Source organism: Balaenoptera acutorostrata, chromosome 14 (assembly GCF_949987535.1).
Source record: "Balaenoptera acutorostrata chromosome 14, mBalAcu1.1, whole genome shotgun sequence".
Classification (NCBI taxonomy): domain Eukaryota; kingdom Metazoa; phylum Chordata; class Mammalia; order Artiodactyla; family Balaenopteridae; genus Balaenoptera; species Balaenoptera acutorostrata.
The window spans coordinates 848282-872830 of record NC_080077.1 but is presented as its reverse complement, the minus strand read 5'-3'; the positions used below and the strand labels follow the sequence as shown (position 1 = coordinate 872830).

Sequence of the window (24549 nt, the reverse complement as noted above, 5' to 3'; positions counted from 1 at the left end):
GGAGGGGTTGGTGTCTCCCAGCAGACAGGATGCATCAAGTGCACCAGGCAGAGCAAGGGCCAGGGTCACTGCGCTGGAGGTGATGGAGTCCTGGGGGAGATGAGGCCATGGCCGAGACCAGCCCTGTGACCCAGCTGCCCAGAGAAGGCAGGTGTGGGGACGGGCCTGTGCCCATCATGGGGGAGCAGACACAGGGACAGATACCCTGAAGAGCCCTTGATTCCCAGGAGCCCCCGGACCTTAGCGCCTGGCCACTGCAGGTCTCCCCACACGAGTGTTGGGGGTGGGGGTGGGGTGGAGCCCTGATGCGCTTTGGAGCTGGGTCTCAGAGGATGAAGTGTCTGATGAGAATCTGTGCCCCAAGCCCCTCAGCCTGTGAGGACTCCGCCCGCCACTGTGCCAGGACAGAGCAGAGGATGCAGTCAGGAGGCCCAGCTGGAATCCTGCACCCATAGCACAGCCCAAGCAGGAGGAGGAGGCCAATGGCAGTGCCTTAGGTCCATGGGGTTTGAAGGTCCAGAATCCGGACTCAGGGACCTGCTGTGTCCTGAAGGGAAGGAAGAACGCTACTCCTCAGCTCCCCAGATGATGAGCCGTGAGACCCCTGAAGAACCCTGAGAGGCCTGGCCACACTCAAGGACAGTCACGGGGCTCCCTCCCACCACCAGGAGGGGCACAGCCTGGCCTGAGTGCCCACGGTGGCCTCTGGGGAAGCCGGAGCTGCGACCTCCCCTCCCGCTCCATGAGGTCCGGCCCTGGGGTGCCTTGCTGTCGACAGGGTGTGGGTTAGAGCCAGCCGTTGATGCCCCCTCCTTCCCTGGACACTGCCTCTGTCTCCCCCAGATGTCCAGGCCACCACCCCTGGGATCTGTGACTTGTGTCCTCCATGCCCTTGCACCGTGGAATGTCATTCTTGGGAATTTTGAAAAACCTAGAAAGGATGCTCGATTTGAGGAAAAGGAGTCCGTAAAAGAGTGAGAAACAGGAAGGCAGCAGGGATACCGAGAGTCCTGTACTGTCAGACAAGGCAGGAAGATATTTAAAGGCAGACGGAGAAGTAACGGGGCCAAAGTTACAGGGAGTAAGTTAGAGTCTGAAGGATCCACTGGATTCGGCAATTAGGAGACCCGGTGAGCTTTGCCAAAGCAGTTTCAGAGACACTGCAAAGCATCGTCCAGGCTCACACGTGTTAAAGAATGGACACAAAACACATACAAGACAGAGAACCAGCACCCGTCATATGCAAAGGGCTTTTACAAATAAAAAAGAAAAGTGAACACTCCAATAGAAAAATGGAGGGAAAATAAAAACATGAGCAGGATATTGACAAAAGAGGAAACATGAAAGACCACGATAGTAGCCCCATGGCAGATACGCCATGACCCCTCTAACAGGTGAGGAAACAGGCACGGAGCAGTGTAATGACTAACCATGGTTTTTGTGTGGATTAAATGAAGCAACCCCTCGGAAGCGCTTAGAGCAGGGGCCCAACCCCCGGGCCGCACGGCAGGAGGTGAGCAGCAGACAAGCGAGCTAAGCGTCATCTGCCGCTCCCCATCGCTCCCCATGGCTCGCGTGACCGCCTGAACTGAACCTCCCATCGCTCGCGTTACAGCCTGAGCCACTCCCCCCCGCCCCGACCCCGTCCGTGGAAAAATTGTCTCCCATGAAACTGGTCCCTGGTGCCAAAAAGGTTGGGGACGGAGCGCTGGCCTGGAGTTTCACCACCTGACGTGTTGTATGCACACAAAAACCCTTTGTTTATTTATTCACTCAGCTTCTATCACTGAGTCCCAGGACGCCTGTGTGCCCTTGGTCACACTTGGCCACACATACTGCACATGGGTCTTCCCTCTGGGGCTCGGCGCCGTCTGGCTCCTGGCCTCTGACCTGGGCCTCCCAGAGTGGGGATCACACGCTCTGTCCGTGAATGAACCTGCTTCTTCCACACAACGTGGTATCGGCCGGTGGGGGTCAGCCCCTGGCTGTGGCTAATGCCACACTGCGCTTTTCTCTGCCTGACTACGCACCACGTGTCCATCCATCCCCTCAGTTACGGGCATCGGGTGGTCACCAGTCTGAGCCTGTTATGAAGAAAGCCGCTATGAACATTCTCGTGCGTGTCTTTTGTGGACCCGTTTACTCATTTCTCATAGTCATACTTAGGAATGCAATTGTGGGATCATAGGATGGGCATATTGTAAATTTAGTAATTATGGCTGAAGAATGTTCCCAGTGAAGGTTGAACCACTTTCTATTGCCACAGTGAAGGGTGGGAGGTGCTGCCACATCCCTGCCAGGAAGCAGAATTTTCAGTCTCCTGGGTCTCAGACACTCTGGTGAGTGTGAGTTCTCCTTCGTTGTGGGCTTAATTCACATCTTCTCAATAACTAGTGATCTTGACCACCTCCTCGTGCTCAGAGGCTTTGGGGATCCTCTTCTGTGAAATCCCTCTGCAATCAACTCTCAGATTTTAAATTGGCTTGTTTTTTGCTGATTGAGTTGTAGGGGTTCTTTACTGTGGATACAAATGAAGGGCTCCCATGTTTTCACTTTCTTAATGCTGTCACCTGATGAATAGAGGTCCTTAATTTTGATGATGTCCAGTTTTAAAATTATTTTTATATTTTTAATTCTTTTTAGTATTTTTGTGGGCTCCTAAGAGATATTTGCCTCCTGAAGACCATGAAGATATTTACAAGAAGAATTTCTAGAAGAAGGTGGTTAAATTTGACTTGACAAAGATGGGAGGAATCAGCGGGAGACAAAATGAGTAAGACGTCTTCTTTTCACTTTACTTATTTACTTTCTCACTCTTCCAATTAATTAATCACAGGAGGAAATATTGGTCTAAAAGATAACCACACTCCTAAACACTCTTAAAAACCAGAATGTTTAGGAGAACACAGATTTTGCACAGGGGAAGGGGGCCAAGGGAATTAAAAGCAGAATCTCTCTCATCTAAGAAAGAGAAGTACCCTGCACATAAAAATTCCCAGGAAAACAGACTGTCTCCATGCCCAGGATGCCAATTTTAAGGAAATGATTTATGCAGGTCTTATAAAAAAATGCTCAATCGAAGGACATGAGTTCAAGTGACTTCTCCAGCCTGGCATAAACAACCACGCCTCCCGCCAAGGAAGCTCGGCCAGCCCAGGCCGTGACATTCCGATGTGGACGAGTCATGGTGATCAGCCCAGCTTCAGGATTTATACCAAATTCTGCCTCTGGACTTTCTTTTCTCTCCAAATCCCGGAGAATGCATTCTACTATGATTGTTTTGTTGTAAAAGGAATGACTTGGATTTCTGGTGAGGAAAATCTGAACAGGCAGTTAATGTTACTAAAAAGTTTCTGCTCTGATCACAGCCCACATTCCAGCGCAGAGAGAGCGAGTGATTGTTCTTTTCATTAAATCAACATCAAACTGTCCCTGTTGTCAGATCCTTCCTCACCAAAAACCAAAGATAAATGTATGAAGAGATCTTAGGGCATTTTAATATTGTCTTTGGGGAGATGCAAGGCACTTCGAATCAAAACTGCTTTTTTTCTTTTTCCTTATTTTTCACTAATAGCATTTATTAGAAAAACACTTCAGAAAAGGAAGTCTCACTATGACATTAAAACATCTTTTTATATATTCAAAACGCATACTATCAATGCATCCCCACCTTTTAAATTAAAAAAAAAGATTATTTTTTTCATATCATGTTAGATTACAACAAAGATATAATTGTAAGATGTTCTTAACCTCCCTCTTTCCTGCTGTCACTTCTCACCGATGTCCCCACTTTTTACGATTAGGACTTTCTTCTCACTCTTTTTTCCGTTAAACAAACCTGGTTTTAATTCTGCTGACTCTGTCACTCATTCTCGCGGCAGTAACTTGAGCGAATCCCATGACGTGGCACGTTCCCGAGTCTGTGTCTGTAGGTGAGTCACAGGCTTCCTGACGGTGCTTCACTAACCTTCACACGTCACTGGCCTGATCGTGAGCCTCTGCGCTGCTCTTCTGTCAAACGTGCCTCGCTTCCCTCTTCCCATCTGGCCCCCTGTGTGCCAACAAGAAGACGGTCCCCAGGGGAGCCTTGGCCGCTGCACCTGGAGCCTCCCGCTGCCCTCACCCGCTCATCAGAGCCACTGCTGTCTGCTCACCGCCGCCCTCTCGGCCACAACCTCTGCCCCCTTCCTGGATAAATCAGTGTCCACAGGGACAGGCAGCCCAAGCCCGCTCGCCTCAGCTGAGCTGCCCTGCCAGCCCCCAGCAGCCCTCAGCCTCTACTCTTCCAGACACGTGTGGTCCCTGGGGTCACCCAAAGTTTCACCTGTGTGGTCACGAGCTGAAGAGTTGGCCAACTGGTCACAACTTCCCTCCTTCCTCCCGAACTGTCTGACGGCTCTGGTTTCATTGGCTCCTAAGAATGCTCACCATGGACGAGCTGTATAGTGAGGGCTCTCCAGAGAAGCAGAACCAATAGGAGATTGATCTAGCCATCTATCATCTATCTATCTATCTATCTACCTACCTGTCTATCCATCTATCATCTATTATCAATCTATCATCTATTTATCTATCATCTATCTATTATCAATCTATCATCTTTATCTATCATATATCTATCTATCTATCTATCTATCTATCTATCTATCTATCTATCTATCCATCTATCAGTCTATCCAGAGAGATTTATTTTAAGGAATTGGTTCACAAGACTGTGAGGGTTGGCAGGTCTGAAATCTCCGGGGAAGACCTATGGACTAAAGACCCAGAGACGTATTGTGCTCAAGTCTTGAGTCCTGGAAACTCAGGCAAGGTTTCCCTTCACCATCTGGAGGCAGGATCCCTCCTTCTTTGGCGGATCTCAGACTTTTCGTTTAGCGTCTTCAGCTTCTTGGAGAGGCCCACCCACATTGTGCAGGGTCATCTGCTTGACTCAAAGTGGGCTGATTTAAATGCCAATCTCATATAACAGTATCTTCCCAGCTACCCCTAGATGTGGGCTTGGCCACAGGCTGGACACCATGGCCCAGCCAAGTGGGCCCTAAAATTCACCATCACACCCATGCCGGGTTCTCGCCAGTTACCATCCAGCTTAAAATCGAGGTCCTACCCCTCCTTCCAATGCCCTAAATAAGGTTTCCCCTGCCTTTCCTCTCACCCACTTGGAGAAAATGCACCCCTAGGTGAACCCAACTATTCACTTTCTTTTTTGCCTGCATCTGAGCAAACCGGCACTTCTGGGGAAAATGCACAGCACGGCGGAGACCATGAGCACCAGGCCCCAGCGTGCTCACTGAGTCTCCGTGACCTCATTCGCACCTTCCAGGCCCGTCGCCACCCTCACAGCAGCAGGCTGCTCTCTGCCCTGCAGGTCTACAGTTCTCACCCCCCTCTGCTCTGCGTGCTGCGACCCCCCTCACCTCCTCCGGAGCCAAGTGCAATCACAGAGGCCCCTTCTCAGCACCCAGCTCCCACGTCGCCATCTGACCCCCAACCGAGTTCCCGTCTGCGACGTGGGCACCTGCTCACCCAGCTGTGCCCCTTGCCCCCTGATGATGCCTCAGGCCTCAACCCCACTTCTCCCCACAACTAGCCACAGGTAGCTCCGGTCAACATGCATTCTTCTCCGTATTTCTAAATCCCCGGTGCCCGTGTCAGTGGCATGCATCCCACTGCTGGCCTCTTTGTTTCTCGGGACCCCCTGCCCCTCGGCATTTGGCGCCCCACCTTCTACTTTCCTTCTTTCCTTCTGCTTATCTGTGTGGCTCTCCTTCTACTTATCTGGTTGGCGTTTTGTTCATTTGTTTCCCCAGCTTTTCTAAAGGCTCATTTTCCTTTTTCAAGGACTTTTAGCTCCATCATTGCCTGCGCCCTTGTCCCTCTGAACCCGCCCAGGGGTCTCATCCAGCCTGCAATTTAAACACCATCTACTTGGTGATGAGTAAAATACGTTCTCCCAAATCTTTCTTGAGAATCAAAATGGACTGGATTTTCTTCTAAAATAGAAGAAAGCTTCTAGCAAAACAAAACAAAAACAAAAGATAACCACAACTGTCCTACATAGATTCACTTCAGGACCACAATGGAAAAGAGACATCACAGAAAACAGAAAACAAGAGAGACTATGACTCAGGACAAAACAGAACTTTCAGCGCACTTTCCCTTGCTGTGCTGTGGTCCATCTCCCCACTTTCACCATCTGCAATCTTAGATTTTTTTAGGGGAGTGATGACAGGCTGCCTGGAAAATGCCTGTGTTTCATCCCCTCTGTCAGTGAGACCAGGAAATGCCTTCCTCATCTGAGGGAAAAGGACAACACAAACAGTATTCACACAACAGCTGCCTATGTTGCAAAAAGTAGAGATGAGCACTTTTATGAGGACCACTGGATAAACCACAATAATGAAAATGCAAGTGTGTCCAGAAGGACCTCACACTGCTGCTGTGGTGGCAGGCTGGTAGGACCCAGTAGAAATGAGCAGGGACCCCCAAGGCTGCTGGGCGTGGAGCCGAGGCCCAGAAGTGGGGTCACAGCCTTGGTGCCCCGTGTGGGTTGAGGCTGGCCTCACACACCCAATTCTTCTGAGCTGCGATGCAGGGGAAGGACAGCAGTCTGAACTGTCTCCTTTCCTGGGGAAAATCAGGTGATGTTGGGCCCTGTTCACGGGCAAGATCACAGCCCAGAACACTTTGCAAGCAGCACCCAGAGGCCGGCTGCCAGGTGAGAGGCCTCAGCACTAAGACGTAGGACGTCTGCTGATGGTGAGAACCAGAGGTGAGTGAGCAGCCAGAGCAGAGAGGGGTCTGGTGCCACGGAGCTGCCCGGTGGAGGGGCTGGCAGAGCCCACCCCACGGGGAGCCCACCTCTCAGCCGGGCCCGGTGAGAGGCCTGGACGCTGGCCCAAGAAGCAGGACTGTCCTGGAGAGGGTTACAGCCTCTCCCCGGCACCTAAGTGAGGCCGGGCCATCCCTCTCCTCCCAGCCAAGTGCTCACACCCAGGCTCTACCAGCCGGCTCTGGCCCAACAGCGGGGCCCCTTGAGCCCGGCTGGAGCAGAGTGATATCAGAATAGCTTTGAACCTGGACCTTCAATCTGAACTCTTTTATTGACCAAAGGTGACACGCAAGCAAGGTGACACATGGGCTGGAAAAGAGCTCCAGCCAAGCAGAGGGAGGATGGCCTTGGAAACACCATGGCCACCTCACCTTAAACCCACCGGGCAGGGACCCCTGTCCATGCAGGGCTCGCTGTGTAGATGCAACGTAAGGAGCCAACCAGGCTGCAAGTTGTTCTCCCTCCACAGCCACGTTGAAAGCCTCCTAAAGCCAACGAAAACCGGAATCTGGGAAATTCAGATTCATTTGGCAGATGTGTGGATGGAACAGTGTGGCTTCTCGGTTTAGGGAATAAAGCCTCTTACACATTAAATAATGTTTAAAATAGTCATCCAATGCCACAGATTTAAGTTATCCAAACATATGGATCAAATTTTCCTTAGAATTACCATGCTTCTAAAACTAAGCAGAAAAATGCCTGGCAAGACTACTGAAATTACTTTTCAAATGGTTTGTGTTTAATTAGAAATGTTTTCTGAATCCAAAAAATTCTCTCAGCCCACCCATCTCAACCAGACTAATCAGAGCTATTCTCACACAAACCTGAACAGCATTGCTGTCATCCTGTAGTGATCAAAATTCCATGGACGTTAAGAATTTCGAACAATACTTTTGTCAAACCTTATCCTTTTCTTTCACATTTTCTTTTACAATTAAGTAACTTCAGAGATAACACATTCAATAGTCAACAAGGATTTTCTATTTTTGTATTTAGTTTATTACATACTTATGATGATCAGAAAGATGATAAGGTTACATTCTAGGTATAACTATTAAAACAATAACACCATTGTTAAGTTTTAATCACAATACAGAATTTTAACTATAGTACAGAATATTCTGGTGAGAATTGGCTGTCACTGCACTCAGTGTGGGAGTCTATCCCTGTCTGAGAAATAAATTATTATGTTGGATTTTGAGTGAAATTTGTTGTAAAACAAGTCAGTGTCTTACTTCATAGTCACATTTTACAGTCAGTCCCCGACATATGAACCTTCAAGTTGGGAATTTTCAAAGATGCGCATATGCATCTGGTTCCAGCAAGGAACCAGAACCTGTGCCATCAACGTCAGGCGTGAGTGACATTGCAGCTTGCCCTCCGTCTCCTATTGCTGACGATCCTTCAGCTCTACCATCTCCCACCTCCTCTCCCTCCTCCAGTCAGTAACTCTTCTTGCCTGTTCACTTGATGCCAGCCCCTGTTTGCCAGCTGGTGTACTGTACTACTGTACTTTTCAAGGTACTGTACTGTAAGTTTAAAAATGTTTTCTTATTTTTTGTGTTTGTTTTATTATGTTGTGTGTGAAAAGTATTGTAAACCTATTACATTACAGTACTATGTAGACAATCGTGCTAGTTGGGTACCTAGGCTAACTTTGTTGGATTTACAAGTGAACTGGACTTATGAACATGCTCTCAGAATGGAACTCGTTCGTATGGAGGGGACTTGCTGTATTTTGGATCAAAAACAGTAAGACCCAGATAGATAGACAGATAGATAGATAGATAGATAGATAGATAGATAGATAGATAGAGACAGAGAGAGATGATCTATCTATTTATGCTTTGAAACAAACTGAAAAAAACACCAGATTTGATGGGAGGGAGTGAAGGAAAATCTGTTATTGGAACTTATATTTAAGGTTCTAATTTTTAAAGGAGGATTTTCAAGTATTATTTTGTAATCAATTATAAATTTAAATTTACTGAAATTGATAGGAAAAAACTCCTTCTGCAGACAATCTTCCACCTTGTACCCAGGTGTGGTCAATATCTGGGTCCATGTCTAAATGGTAACTTCCATATAAACTTACCAGTTACATATGGAAGTATGGATGGCTGGATGGTGTATCCATCTATTTGTACACACGTAGATGGACACATACACAGTGTGTGTATATGCATGTGTTTGTGGAGGTATCCTAAAATGTATGTGGGTGTGTGCCTGTATGCATATCCTCTACACACATACACGTATATGTGAGCATGTCCAGCTTAGCCACAGGAAGCTCAGCAGCCAGTACCCACTGGTGTGTGCAGAGGGGTGACGGCACCTCCCCCCTACCCCACTGAAAGCTCCCAGGAAAGATCAAGTCTCTGGGTTATGGTGACCTCAGCTTTCCTGAGATGCACAAGGGCCCCATGAGGAGAGCAGTAAGCAAGGCCTCTGGGCTCTGCAGTGTTTGCTAGGCTGTTTCACTTTTTTCTTTTTTCTTAATTGAAGTATAGTTAATTTACAATATTGTATTAGTTTCAGGTGTACAACACAGTGATTCAACACTTTTATAGATTATACTCCACTTAAAGTTATTACTAAATAATGGCTATATTTCCTTGTGCTATACAATATATCCTTGTTGCTTATCTATTTTATATCTAGTAGTTTGCACCTCTTAATCCCATCCTCCCAACTTGCCCCTCTCCCTCTCCCTCTCCCCACTGGTAACCACTAGTTTGTTCTCTACATCTGTGAGTCCATTTCTGTTTTGTTATATACATTTTTTGCTTTATTTTTTAGATTCCACATATAAGTGATATTATACAGTATTTGTCTTTCTCAGATTTATTTCACTAAGCGAAATATCCTCTAAGTCTATCCATGTTGCAAATGGAAGAATTTTTTTCTTTTTTATGGCTGAGTAATATTCCATTGCATATATGTACCACATCTTCTTTATCTATTCATCTGTTGATGGACATTTAGGTTGCTTCCATGTCTTGGCAATTGCAAATAATGCTGCTATGAACATTGGGGTGCATATATCTTTTCGAATTAGTGTTTTTGTTTCTTTTGGATACATAACCAGGAGTGGAATTGCTGGATCATATGGTGGTTCTATTTTTCATTTTTTGAGAAAACTCTATACTATTTTCCACAGTGGCTGCACAAATTTACATTCCCACTAACAATTTATGAGGGTTCCCTTTTCTCCACACCCTCACCAACATTTGTTATTTGTGGTCTTTTTGATGATGGCCATTCTGACAGGTGTGAGGTGGTATCTCATTGTGGTTTTGATCTGCATTTCTCTGATGATTAGTGATGTTGAGCATCTTTTCATTTGCCTGTTGGCCATCTGTGTGTCTTCTTTGGAACAATGTCTATTCAGGTCTTCTGCCCAATTTAAATCAGATTGTTTCTTTTTTTTGATGTTGAGTTATATGAGGTGTTTATATATTTTGGATATTAACCTCTTATCAGTCATATCATTTGCAAATATTTTCTCTCATTCAGTAGGTTGTCTTTGCTTTTTGTCAATAGTTCCCTTTGCTGTGCAAAAACTCTTAAGTTTAATTAGGTCCCATTTGTATATTTTTGCTTTTGTTTCCTTTGCCTTAGGAGACATATCCAAAAAAAATTGCTACAATTTATTCAGTGAGTGTTCTGCCTATGTTTTCTTCTAGGATTTTTATGGTTTCAGGTCTTACATTTAGGTCTTTAATCCATTTTGAGTTTACTTCTGTATATGGTGTTAGAGAATGTTCTAATTTCATTCTTTTACACGTAGCTGTCAAGTTTTCCCAAAACCACTTATTGAAGAGACTGTCTTTCCTCCATTGTATATTCTTGCCTGCTTCATTGTAGATTAACTGACCATAAATGCATGGATTTATTTCTGGGCTCTCTCTTCTGGGCTCTCTACATTGATCTATGTGTCTATTTTAGGGCCAGTACCTTAGTGTTTTGATTACTGTAGCTTTGTAGTATAGTCTGAAGTCAGGGAGGATGATGCTTCCAGCTTTGTTCTTTTTTTTTTTCAAGACTGCTTTCATAATTCAGGGCCTTTTGTGGTTGCATATAAGTTTTAGGATTATTTGTTACAGTTCTGTGAAAAATGCCAAGGATATTTTGATAGGGATTGCATTAAATCTGTAGATTGCTTTGGGTAGTATGGACAGTTTAACAGTATTATTTCTTTCAATCCAAGAACATGGGATATCTTTCCATTTTGTTATATTATTTTCAAATCCCTTCATCAGTGATTTACAGTTTTCAGAGAATAGGTATTTCATGCCCTTGGTTAAGGTTATTCTTTGGTGTTTTATTCTGTGTGATGCAATTCTTTTTTGAATTTTATTTATTTTTTTATACAGCAGGGTCTTATTAGTCATCAATTTTATACACATCAGGGTATACATGTCAATCCCAATGGCCGAATCCATCACACCATCATCCCCACCACCCCCCCGTGGGTTTCCCCACTTGGTGTCCATACGTTTGTTCTCTACATCTGTGTCTCAACTTCTGCCCTGCAAACTGGTTCATCTGTACCATTTTTCTAGGTTCCACATACATGCGTTAATATACGATATTTGTTTTTCTCTTTCTGACTTACTTCACTCTGTATGACAGTCTCTAGATCCATCCACATCTCAACAAATGACCCAATTTCGTTCCTTTTTATGGCTGAGTAATATTCCATTGTATATATGTACCACATCTTCTTTATCCATTCATCTGTCGATGGGCATTTAGGTTGCTTCCATGACCTGGCTATTGTAAATAGTGCTGCAATAAACATTCGGGTGCCTGTGTCTTTTTGAATTATGGTTTTCTCTGGGTATATGTCCAGTAGTGGGATTGCTGGATCATATGGTAATTCTATTTTTAGTTTTTTGAGGAATCTCCATACTGTTCTCCATACTGGCTGTATCAATTTACATTCCCACCAACAGTGCAAGAGTGTTCCCTTTTCTCCACACCCTCTCCATCATTTGTTGTTTGTAGATTCTCTGATGATGCCCATTCTAACTGGTGTGAGGTGATACCTCATTGTAGTTTTGATTTGCATTTCTCTAATAATTAGTGATCTTGAACAGCTTTTCATGTGCTTCTTGGCCATCTGTATGTCTTCTTTGGAGAAATGTCTATTTAGGTCTTCTGCCCATTTTTGGATTGGGTTGTTTGTTTTTTTAATATTGAGCTGCATGAGCTGTTTATATATTTTGGAGATGAATCCTTTGTCCGTTGATTCGTTTTTAAATATTTTCTCCCATTCTGAGGGTTCTCTTTTCATCTTGTTTATGGTTTCCTTTGCTGTGCAAAAGCTTTTAAGTTTCATTAGGTCCCATTTGTTTATTTTTGTTTTTATTCCCATCACTCTAGGAGGTGGATCAAAAAATATCTTGCTGTAATTCATGTCAAAGAGTGTTCTTCCTATGTTTTCCTCTAAGAGTTTTATAGTGTCTGGTCTTACATTTAGGTCTGTAATCCATTTTGAGTTTATTTTTGTGTATGGTGTTAGGGAGTGTTCTAATTTCATTCTTTTACATGTAGCTGCCCAGTTTTCCCAGCACCACTTATTGAAAAGACTGTCTTTTCTCCATTGTATATCCTTGCCTCCTTTGTCATAGATTAGTTGACCATAGGTGCGTGGGTTTATCTCTGGGCTTTCTATCTTGTTCCACTGATCTATGTTTCTGTTTCTGTGCCAGTACCATATTGTCTTGATTACTGTGGCTTTGTAGTATAGTCTGAAGTCAGGGAGTCTGATTCCTCCAGCTCTGTTTTTTCCCCTCAAGACTGCTTTGGCTATTCAGGGTCTTTTTTGTCTCCATACGAATTTTGAGATTTTTTGTTCTACTTCAGTAAAAAAAGCCATTGGTAATTTGATAGGGATTGCATTGAATCTGTAGATTGCTTTGGGTAGTATAGTCATTTTCACAATGTTGATTCTTCCAATCCAAGAACATGGTATATCTCTCCATCTGTTGGTATCATCTTTAATTTCTTTCATCAGTGTCTTATAGTTTTCTGCATACAGGTCTTTTGTCTCCCTAGGTAGGTTTATTCCTAGGTATTTTATTCTTTTTGTTGCAATGGTAAATGGGAGTGTTTCCTTAATTTCTCTTTCAGATTTTTCATCATTATTGTATAGGAATGCCAGAGATTTCTGTGCATTAATTTTGTATCCTGCAACTTTACCAAATTCATTGATTAGCTCTACTAGTTTTCTGGTGGCATCTTTAGGATTCTCTATGTATAGTATCATGTCATCTGCAAACAGTGACAGTTTTACTTCTTTTTCGAATTGTATTCCTTTTATTTCTTTTCCTTCTCTGATTGCCATGGCTAGGACTTCCAAGACTATGTTGAATAATAGTGGTGAGAGTGGACGTCCTTGTCTTGTTCCTGATCTTAGAGGAAATGCTTTCAGTTTTTCACCATTGAGAATGATGTTTGCTGTGGGTTTGTCATATATGGCCTTTATTATGTTGAGGTAGGTTCCCTCTATGCCCACTTTCTGGAGAGTTTTTATCATAAATGGGTGTTGAATTTTGTCAAAAGCTTTTTCTGCATCTATTGAGATGATCATATGGTTTTTATTCTTCAATTTGTTAATATGGTGTATCACATTGATTGATTTGTGTATACTGAAGAATTCTTGCATCCCTCGGATAAATCCCACTTGATCATGGTGTATGTTCCTTTTAATGTGTTGTTGGATTCTGTTTGCTAGTATTTTGTTGAGGATTTTTGCACCTATATTCATCAGAGATATTGGTCTGTAATTTTCTTTTTTTGTAGTATCTTTGTCTGGTTTTGGTATCAGGGTGATGGTGGCCTCATAGAATGAGTTTGGGAGTGTTCCTTCCTCTGCGATTTTTTGGAAGAGTTTGAGAAGGATGGGTGTTAGCTCTTCTCTAAATGTTTGATAGCATTCACCTGTGAAGCCATCTGGTCCTGGACTTTTGTTTGTTGGAATATTTTTCATCACAGTTTCAATTCATTACTTGTGATTGGTCTGTTCATATTTTCTATTTCTTCCTGGTTCAGTCTTAGAAGGTTATAACTTTCTAATAATTTCTTCCAGGTTGTCCATTTTATTGGCATAGCATTGCTTGTAGTAGTCTCTTAGGATGCCTTGTATTTCCATGGTGTCTGTTGTAACTTCTCCTTTTACATTTCTAATTTTATTGATTTGAGTCCTTTCCCTCTTTTTCTTGATGAGTCTGGCTAATGGTTTATCAATTTGTTTATCTTCTCAAAGAACCAGCTTTTAGTTTTATTGATCTTTGCTATTGTTTTCTTTGTTTCTATTTCATTTATTTCTGCTTTGATCTTTATGATTTCTTTCCTTCTGCTAACTTTGGGTTTTGTTTGTTCTTCTTTCTCTAGTTCCTTTAGGTGTAAGGTTAGATTGTTTGAGATTTTTCTTGTTTCTTGAGGTAGGCTTGTATAGCTATAAACTTCCCTCTTAGAACTGCTTTTGCTGCATCCCATAGGTTTTGGATCATCGTATTTTCATTGTCATTTGTCTCTAGGTATTTTTTGATTTCCTCCTTGACTTCTTCAGTGATCTCCTGGTTATTTAGTAACGTATTGTTTAGCCTCCATGTGTTTGTGTTTTTTACGTTTTTTTCCCTGTAATTGATTTCTAATCTCATAGCGTTGTGGTCAGAAAAGATGCTTGATATGATTTCAATTTTCTTCAATTTACCAAGGCTTGATTTGTGACCCAAGATGTGATCTATCCTGGAGAATGTTCCGTGCGCACTTGAGAAGAAAGTGTAATCTGCTGTTTTTGGATGGAATGGCCTATAAATATCAATTAAATCTATCTGGTCTATTGTGTATTTAAAGCTTCTGTTTCCTTATTTATTTTCATTTTGGATGATCTGTCCATTGGTGTAAGTGAGGTGTTAAAGTCCCCCACTATTACTGTGTTACTGTCAATTTCCTCTTTTATAGCTGTTAGCAGTTGCCTTATGTATTGAGGTGCTCCTATGTTGGGTGCATATGTATTTCTAATTGTCATATCTTCTTCTTGGATTGATCACTTGATCATTATTTAGTGTCCTTCCTTATCTCTTGTAACATTCTTTATTTTAAAGTCTATTTTATCTGATATGAGTATTGTTACTCCAGCTTTCTTTTGATTTCTATTTTCATGGAATATCTTTTTCCATCCCCTCACTTTCAGTCTGTATGTGTCCCTAGGTCTGATGTGGGTCTCTTGTAGACAGCATATATATGAGTCTTGCTTTTGTATCCATTCAGCAAGCCTCTGTCTTTTGGTTGGAGCATTTAATCCATTCACGTTTAAGGTAATTATCGATATGTATGTTCCTATGACCATTTTCTTAATTGTTTTGGGTTTGTTTTTGTAGGTCCTTTTCTTCTCTTGTGTTTCCCACTTAGAGAAGTTCCTTTAGCATTTGTTGTAGAGCTGGTTTGGTGGTGCTGAATTCTCTTAGCTTTTGCTTGTGTGTAAAGCTTTTGATTTCTCCATCAAATCTGAATGAGATCCTTGCCAGGTAGAGTAATCTTGGATGTAGGTTCTTCCCTCTCATCACTTTAAGTATATCATGCCACTCCCTTCTGGCTGGTAGACTTTCTGCTGAGAAATCAGCTGTTAACCTTATGGGAGTTCCCTTGTATGTTATTTGTCTTTATCCCTTGCTGCTTTCAATAATTTTTCTTTGTCTTTAATTTTTGCCAATTTGATTACTATGTGTCTCGGCATGTTTCTCCTTGTGTTTATCCTGTATGGGACTCACTGCGCTTCCTGGACTTGGGTGGCTATTTCCTTTCCCATATTAGGGAAGTTTTTGACTATAATCTCTTCAAATATTTTCTCTGGTCCTTTCTCTCTCTCTTCTCCTTCTGGGACCCCTATAATGCAAATGTTGTTGCGTTTAATGTTGTCCCAGAGGTCTCTTAGGCTGTCTTCATTTCTTTTCATTCTTTTTTCTTTATTCTGTTCTGCAGCAGTGAATTCCACCATTCTGTCTTCCAGGTCACTTATCCGTTCTTCTGCTTCAGTTATTCTGCTATTGATTCCTTCTAGAATAGTTTTCATTTCAGTTATTGTATTGTTCATCTCTGTTTGTTTGTTCTTTAATTCTTCTAGGTCTTTGTTAAACATTTCTTGCATCTTCTTGATCTTTGCCTCCATTCTTTTTCCAAGGTCCTGGATCATCTTCACTATCATTATTCTGAATTCTTTTTCTGGAAGGTTGCCTATCCCCACTTCATTTAGTTGTTGTTCTGAGGTTTTATCTTGTTCCTTCATCTGATACATAGCCCTCTGCTTTTTCATCTTGTCTATCTTTCTGTGAATGTGGTTTTTGTTCCACAGGCTGCAGGACTGTAGTTCTTCTTGCTTCTGCTGTCTGCCCTCTGGTGGATGAGGCTATCTAAGAGGCTTGTGCAAGTTTCCTGATGGGAGAGACTGGTCCAAAGATATAATCATCACTTCCAACGAGGAGGAACTCACATCTTCACAATCCTAGGTTCTGCATGGTTAGGGGTCCTGGTCCCTCAAACTTCACTGACACCTCCGGATCACTGAGGTATTATCCAGTAGAACATCACACTGAGGGCGCCTTGGTTTCCTGCTAGTGTTGGAGGGTCTCCTGCAGAGGCGGGGGTGGCTGTGGCCCACCGTGAGGACAAAGACACTGGCAGCAGAAGTTCTGGGAAGTACTCCTTTGCGTGAGCCCTCCCAGAGCCTGGCATTAGTCCCACCAAAGAGCCGAGTGGGCTCCAGTTTTGTATTGCTTCCTGTGTGATGCAATTTTAGATGGGATTGTTTTCTTGATTTCTCTTTCTGATAGTTTACTATTAGTACATAGGAAAGCAACAGATTACTATGCATTAATCTTTACTTTACTGAACTTTACTGAATTCTTTTATTAGTTCTAATAGTTTTCTGAATTCTTTTATTAGTTGTAATAGTTTTCTGGTGAAGACTTTAGGGTTTTCTGTATATAGTATCATGTCATCTGAAAATAGTGACAGTTTTATTTCTTTCCTTCCAATCTGGATGCCTTCTACTTCCTTTTCTTGTCTGATTACTGTGGCTAGGACTTCCAAGAAAAAGAAGAGCAAACAAACCCCAAAATCAGCAGAAGGAAGGAAATAATAAAGATCAGAGAGGAAAGAGATAAAATAGAGACAAAAAAATAGAAGGGTCGATGAAACCAAGAGCTGTTTTTTTGAAAAGATAAATAAAATTGATAAACCTGTAGCCAGGCTCATGAAGAAGAAAAGAGAGGACCCGAATAAACAAAATAAGAAATAAAAGAGGTGAAATAAAAACCAATATCACAAAGGTAGAAAAATCATAAGAGAATTCTACAAAGAGTTATCTGCCAACAAATTGAACAGCCTGGAAGAAATGGACAAATTTCTAGAATCATATAACCTTCCAAAACTAAATCAGGAAGAAACTGACCATCTGAACAGATGAATCACTAGTAGTGAAATGAATTTGTTATAATAGAAAAAAAAAAAAAACCCTGCAAACAGAAGTCCAGAACCAAACAGCTTCACAGGGGAACTCTACCAAACGTATAAAGAAGAGCTAATACCTATCCTCAAACTATTCCAAAAAATTGAAGAGGATGGAACACTCCCAAATTCATTCTATGAGTCCACAATTACCCTGATACCAAAACAAAACAAAGACACTCCAAAAAAAATTAAATTACAGGCCAATATCTCTGAGGAATATAGATGCAAAAATCTTCAACAAAATATTAGCAAACTGAATTCAACAATATATAAAAAGAATCATGCAACCTGATCAAGTGGCATTTATTCCAGGGATTCAAAGATGGTTCAATATTCACAAATCAATCAATATGATACACCACATTAACAAAAGGAAAGGTAAAAAATCACATGATCATCTCAATAGTCTCAGAAAATCATCTGACAAAAATTCAACATCCATTCATGATTTAAAACTCTCATCAAAGTGGATACAGAGGGAACATATCTCAACATCAACAAACCCACAGACAACATCATACTCAATGGTGAAAAGCTGAAAGATTTTCTGCTAAATTCAGGAACAAGACAAGGATGCCTACCCTTGCTAGGCTGTTTTATGACCAGGCAGAATGTGGGCCGAGCTGTGTCCTCTGCTCAAGCTGACCTTCCTCAAGCTGCAGGTCGAAGCAGATCACCTTTTAGGGTGAGCAAGTGTCGTCTGCCAATCCAGAGTGTGGTATGTGGGGAAGAGCAGAGCCCTCATCTCCCAGTCAAGCAAACCAGACAAAGTTCTAGCCCAGTGCTCTGTCAGAGGGGTGGAAAGGGTAGAATCAGGGCTGCAGGGATCCAGAGTGGGTGCTCAGCTGTCATCTGGGGTCCCCTGCACACCTCCCCCACGCAGTGTACCCCATTTTCTTTCCCTTGCGTATTTTTTGTTTATCCATTCATTTTACTGGAGCATAATATCCACTAGCTTCTTGAGAAATGGTGCCTGGGCAACAAAGTTTTTAAGACTTGCATGTCTTAAAATGTTTTTCTTCTATCCTGACATTTGATGGATAATTTTATTGGGTGTGGAATTTCATGTTAGAAATTAATTTCCTTCAGAATCATGAAGCCGTTTCCTCATTTTCTTCTTAATTCCAGGTGTTTCTTCTGCGAAGCCCAAAACCTTTGTGCCTGCCTGTTTTTTCTTCGTGATCCAGTGTCTTCCTCTTGTTCCCAGGTGTTCTGAAGTTTCACTGTACGTGCATCAGTGTGGTTCTGTTTCCATCCATTGTGCTGGGCCCTTGGTGAAATCTTTACATCTGGCAACTCACATCTCACTGGCCTGGAAAATTATTTTGTTGTTATTTTTTGTTTGTTTGTTTTCCTTATTTTCCCTTTCTATAAGTCTTTTGGTTTGGATGTTGAATCTTCCGGGCTGATCTTGTAATATTCTAATATTTTCTTTTATATACTCTATCTTTTGTGATTTTTTTAATCTTTCAAATCTTCTAGTGAGTTTTTAATTTCTGCTAGCAATAAAGAGATTTTCCTGAGTTGTTCTTTTTTCTGAATGCTCCTTTTCTATAATACCTTGTTCTTGGTTCAATGTTTTCTTTTCTCTCTGAGGATGTTAATGACAAGTTTCCTTTTCTTCTATCAGCATAATTCCTGCTCCTTCCAGGTTGTGTTTCTCTACCTGTGCTTTTAGGTCTTGTCTCTCATGCTAAGGCTTCCCCTCAGTGCCATTCCATCCTTGTTGTCTGTTCATAATGAGGACCAGGGGATGGAAAATCTGATTGGAAGCTCAGAGGGGATGACTGGCAGTTGTTATGTCTGAATTTATTGTGGGTTATCTGGTTGAGCCAGTTGTCAAGAAGCACCTGATATCTATAATTCCAGTTCTGTAGAGGCTGGTGGGTAGGAAGTCTTCTAATTTCCTGCTTGTACATACTGGTTGCCAACCTGGGGAGCTAAATGGTGAAGGGCTGGGGGAGGAGAAATCCCTGCCCGCAACCCTCAATATGCAAGTGAGAACTGAATTATGTTTACAGAACAGCAATCGTGCCCTCAGTAGAACCTGGAATCCCTTAAACATCACAGGTTTCTGCAAAGGGAAGGTTGGGGCAGATGCCCAAATACACAGACTGGAGAGAGGGATGTAGAGCACCCTTTGAATTTCTTTTCAAACAATCTTCCCCTTCTTGCTTTGTTCTAGCTCCACCCTTAGTCCCCGATTCCAGAGGTGTTTGATGCTGCCCTGCCTGAGAGTTTTGAGGATTCCGTCGCATAACTCAGGTTGGTCTCAGCTTCTCCCACTGCTGCCTTGCGATTCTTTTGTATCTGCTAAATCAGTTAGCAATAGTCCAACTTCTCTCCATCTTCCAAAACTTTATTGCTATTTTATTCCACTCCTCTATATCTCATCCTTGTGGCTTTTTTAACAGAATTCCCTTGTCTTAGTTTGGTGTATTTTCACAAGAGAATGAGATGTGAGATGATATGCATTTACAACAAATCACCTCTAAGCTATAAATTGCTAAGTTCCTTCCAAATTCAAACTTTTACATACAACTCAACACATCTGGAGATTATTTTGGTATATAATAGAGATAATATTCCAACCTGATACAAACAAAACTTGACTTTCCCAAACCCCAGCTTTTGCAACATTCACCTTTTCCCACACTAGAGCATGATGCTGCCATTATTATAAATTAAGTTCTTAAGTCTGTTTAGGGCAATTTTAAGATTGTGTATCCTTTCCTATTGATCTATAAGTCAATTATCACACCAGAGCATCCAAAACACTCAAACACATATGCAGGCTCACGCGGGCACATACATGTTCACACATGCACACGTTCACAGATGCACACACTCGATTACTTGGTGTTTCCTGGGGTAACTGTCTCCAGGAAGGAAGGGAGGAAGGCAAGGGGCGGTGGCAGGAAGAGCCCCCTGTCACCCAGAAGGTGGTGCCGACACGCAGCATCACACGACCTGCTCTCAGGAGTCGTCCTGGTTTCTGATGGTGAGCAGACATCTTCTCTCAAGTACGGAAGAAACACAGTGTGGATGGACTACCAACTAGTTGTTCTCACGTTAGCCTACGGCTGCAGCTGAGCAGCTCGTGGAAACTCGCCCAAGAATATTTGGGTACGGAAAGCATTTGCAACACGTGGCATATTTGGGCAAACACTCCAAGCCCAAACTCAGCACTTTATCAATGTTGTTCAAGCACAGGCTTTGCCAAACAAACAATAGATAAATACATACATAAAAGATAAATATTAAGACAATTTCTTCTGATTAGACAAACCCGAAGATTCATGTTGCTAATGTAGAAATGCTTCTAGTCATGATTAGTTGTAATATCTTTTATGGTTTTCTTTGGATCAGAGAGGAGAAAAGAAAACACAAAAGGAACAGGAAATTTAAAATTATTTCCTACGGTCTAGGAGGAAGAAATTGCCTATGGCTGAGTTGGAGAGAAACTTCTGAAAACTGGATTTATTCTGCCAGAAAGGGCTTTTGACTCTAAGCTGTCCTAAAGATACAGACAACTCAGTTAAGCATGCAACTCAAAGCAATGATTCAGGATGAGTTGGAAAGAGGCCTTCTGGTGAAGGCTAAGATATATGATTAAAAAGTAATTTAAAATAGTTAAGACCATGAAGAGTTTGGACTGGAACTCGGGAAATTTGAGTTTTAGCCCCAGAATCTGCTTTTAATGAGTTCTGTAACTTAGGGAATTAACTTCTCTTTCAAAGCCTTGGCTTCCTCACCTAAAATGCAGAGGCCAATGCATACAGTCCCCAAGGTCTCTTACAGCCCTAAATCTCCCTGAGGGAAATTTCAGCCAGGACGCCACTGACACACTGGCAACTGAGAACAGGGTGGTCCCTGGGGTGAATCACGGCTGTGGGACACGGGACACGAGGTGAGCGCATTCTTCTCAACCAAAGCCTCATGGAGTCTTTCCTTCATGCATCTAAGAGCTTCCAAAACGCAAAGAGACAGATGATACCATTTTATATTTTTTAATTTTTGAGAGAAAGAGAGAGGCAGAGTGATGACCACCCCACCTCTCCCCCAAGTGCAATGGAAGCCTGGGCCCTCCTGGGGTCCCACATGAGGCTCGGAGACCCTCCCACCATGCATCACCTCATCCCACCCCCCAGAATGAAAGGGGGTGCTCGGAGTGTGAGGAGAGTGCTGCAGGGGGTCCAGATTTTATCAACTGTGAGCCCAAACCCAGTCCACAGGAACGTTCCTGTGAATTTCTAACATCCCATACTTACCAAAAAGTGTAAAGGTCACAGCAGGTAGGGGCATTGGTTGTAAGAAGTAGCAACCCACTTGTCCTGGCATAAAAAAAGGGGGCCTTTATTATAAGGATATGAGGTGATGCCTGACATCAAAGGAGGAGTGGAGCTGGGCCATGTGCACACACCACTCTGTTCCATGCACACACAGCTCCATTCCCTGCACGGACCACTCTGTTCCCTGCACAGACCACTCTGTTCCATGCACACACCGCTCTGTTCCCTGCACGGACCACTCTGTTCCCTGCACGGACCACTCTGTTCCATGCACACACTGCTCTGTTCCCTGCATGGACCACTCTGTTCCCTTCCCCGCACGGACCACTCTGTTCCCCGCACAAGCAGACTCCATCATTTGCTTCTCTTGCCCATGTGGGAATTGTCAGCTGCCACTGCTCCAAGGTTCCTCGTCAGCCCTGAGCGTCCGTTCCCGGTTTCCAGGACGTGTGATCTGATGGGCCCACTTAGGTCAGAAGGTCATGGTTCATCCAACCAGCTGTAGCCCAGGGGAGGGGGACCAACCCTGTGCCTGAGGTGGGAAGTTCCCAGAACCGTGGAGCTCACAGGCCCAAGAAATCCTCCTGTAGAGGCTGCCACACGGAGTGAGGAGCACACAGCATTTTACTCTTGAGGGGAAAATTGAGAGTTGCTCTTTTTAAAATATTTTCCCTGTTTAGAGGTATTTTTCTTTCCAGCAGGGAATCAGTATGACGAGCAGGAGAAACAATTCACCTAAAAGTCCTGTGTGTAAACCTTTATCCCAAATGTGTGGCCACTCCGATTGTGTCATCTGTTCATAAAACTATCTTGCATGTTTGCTTTGGGGACCAGCCTGTGCTGAATCGATGTCAAACGACTGGGACAGGCTGTGTGGTGACCGACGGCCGGGAGCAGGCCAAACCCAGCCTTCCATCAGGCCACGGGCCAAGTTCGCAGCGCTGGACGGTGGCTGTCCCGTCCCATGGGAACCTGGATGCTGGCTCCCACAGGGCAGGCCCACTGGGGTCGTGACCTGAAGGCGGACAAGAACGGAACCCAGCCCCATTCTCGGACTCCCACCTCCCGGTCAGCGGGGTAACAAGATGCAGTTCCATTCTGTGTCCTCTCACTCCTGGAGGCAGGGCTGCTCAGCCAGAGGTTTCAGGTCAAATGTGTGGGGCTCAGGCCGAGGGCGCTCTGTCCCCGGGGCCGTGTCTGTGACCAGCCACCAGCCACGGGCCCTTCTGTCCACGGCACAAGGCCTGCTGAGGGGTTGTTATGAAGCTTGAGGGCCCGTCACTCTGAAAGCATGCTGCACCAGGCTATGCCCCACGTGCGTGTTCAGCCCCTGCATCCGACTCAGCCCTCGTGACTGGGGAAGGATGAGGCACCCACCACGTGCTGCGTGCGGTTCATCCTGAGTTAAACGTGTTGCCACGTGTTCCTTCGTGTTCTTTCTCTCGTGTGTCTTCTCTAGCGATGACCTCGTCCAGGGTCAAGTTTGATCTTTTTATCGAGATGTCAGTTGTTTTCTGCCTTCTTTGTTAAACTTCTCCCTATAAATACTCTTACCAGCCTGTCCTTGGTGTTTCACTGTTTCACGTGAAAACTTGGGATTTGTACATATTCAAGCCTAAATCTTTCCCTTGATCACATGACTGACCGTGTCAGACATAGCACAGCCTTTCCCACCCACAATCGTATGAACGTTAACCTGTACTTTCTTCTCTACTTCATGATTTATGTGCTAACATTTACATTCCTGATCCCCATGGAATTTAGTCTAGATATAAGGTTTAAAGCACAATTCTAGTTTTATTTTACTACCAACTATTCGGCCATTTCCTGCTGTGCTATGTGTGAAAATAAACGCTTCTTCATTCACTGAGCTGAGGTGTCACTTTAATTCTACACCAAATCCCCACATATTCTGGAGTATCCTTCTAGACTTGTATTCTATTCCTTCAGTCTCTGTTGCTTCGGTGGGACCTTACAGCTTTAATTAAACCCTTCTTAAAGTGTGTGACAGTGTAGCATGGCCCTCACACCCTTCCATTTCAGGTTACTTTTGAGAAGGTTAGCATGTTTATTCTTCCCAATGAGCTGTAGATTAATTTTGTCACCGTCTCCTAAAATTGCATTAGGGATTTTCTTTGAACTGTATAAAAATGTTACAGGTTCCTTTTAAAAATGTAAGTCTTCAAAATATTTTATGTCTTCTCCATTTATCCAGATCTTCTTGATGACAATTTTTATATTTTCTTTATAAAGGAACTTCACCCTAGCACTGTTATCCCTAGGGATTTTTCACTGTTACTGTGAATATGATCGTTTTTATTATATCTTATGGTCACACAAGTCTCTTCAGTTTTCAAGCAGCTAGTATTGTTTTCAATGTTGACAGCCCTGTTTCTCTCCTTCCCTGTACACACACACCACCTGCTTTCTTCTCTTGCCTCTCGCTTTCTCTAAACCAGTCCTGCCATTATTCCGAGTTCACTGCTTCCAGGGCCAAAACGGCGACTATGACATCATCTGTGGGGTTCAAACTAATGTTCCCTATCAAGATGGAAAGCTGTCTTTATAATTTTAATGAATTATGAGTTTCAATTTTATTAAATGTTCCTTTGGTTGCTGTCAAGATAATCATAGGTTGTGAATTCTATAAATACATTTTTAAATAACAGACACCTTTTTTCCTGGAATAAGACCAGCTTTGTCTTAATGTATAATGTTTATTTATTAATATAGATAAACTGGATTTATGTATTAGTATCTCTGCTGTCTTCCCACCGAAGAGCAGCTGGGTGGGCAGGCCCACAGTCAGAACATGCTTCTGTCGTTAGCTGACCACGTCATTCCTTTATCTCCTAGAATTTACTGTTGCAGAGAGGTCTGCCAGATTTCTGTAATCTGTTT

General features: G+C 43.2%; 1 long non-coding RNA gene across 3 annotated transcripts; it reads left to right on the top strand.

The window, feature by feature from the left end:
• The first annotated feature begins 2271 nt into the window (after window positions 1-2271).
• Window positions 2272-24549, top strand: LOC130704789 (uncharacterized). 3 transcript variants are annotated; one of them, XR_009005274.1, is made up of 5 exons: window positions 2272-2339; window positions 2644-2773; window positions 18485-18581; window positions 19542-19621; window positions 22350-24549. It is a non-coding gene; the product is annotated as an uncharacterized LOC130704789 (long non-coding RNA). The 3 variants fall into 3 exon arrangements; XR_009005273.1 differs by having other exon boundaries at window positions 22347-24549; XR_009005275.1 differs by lacking the exon at window positions 18485-18581 and having other exon boundaries at window positions 22347-24549.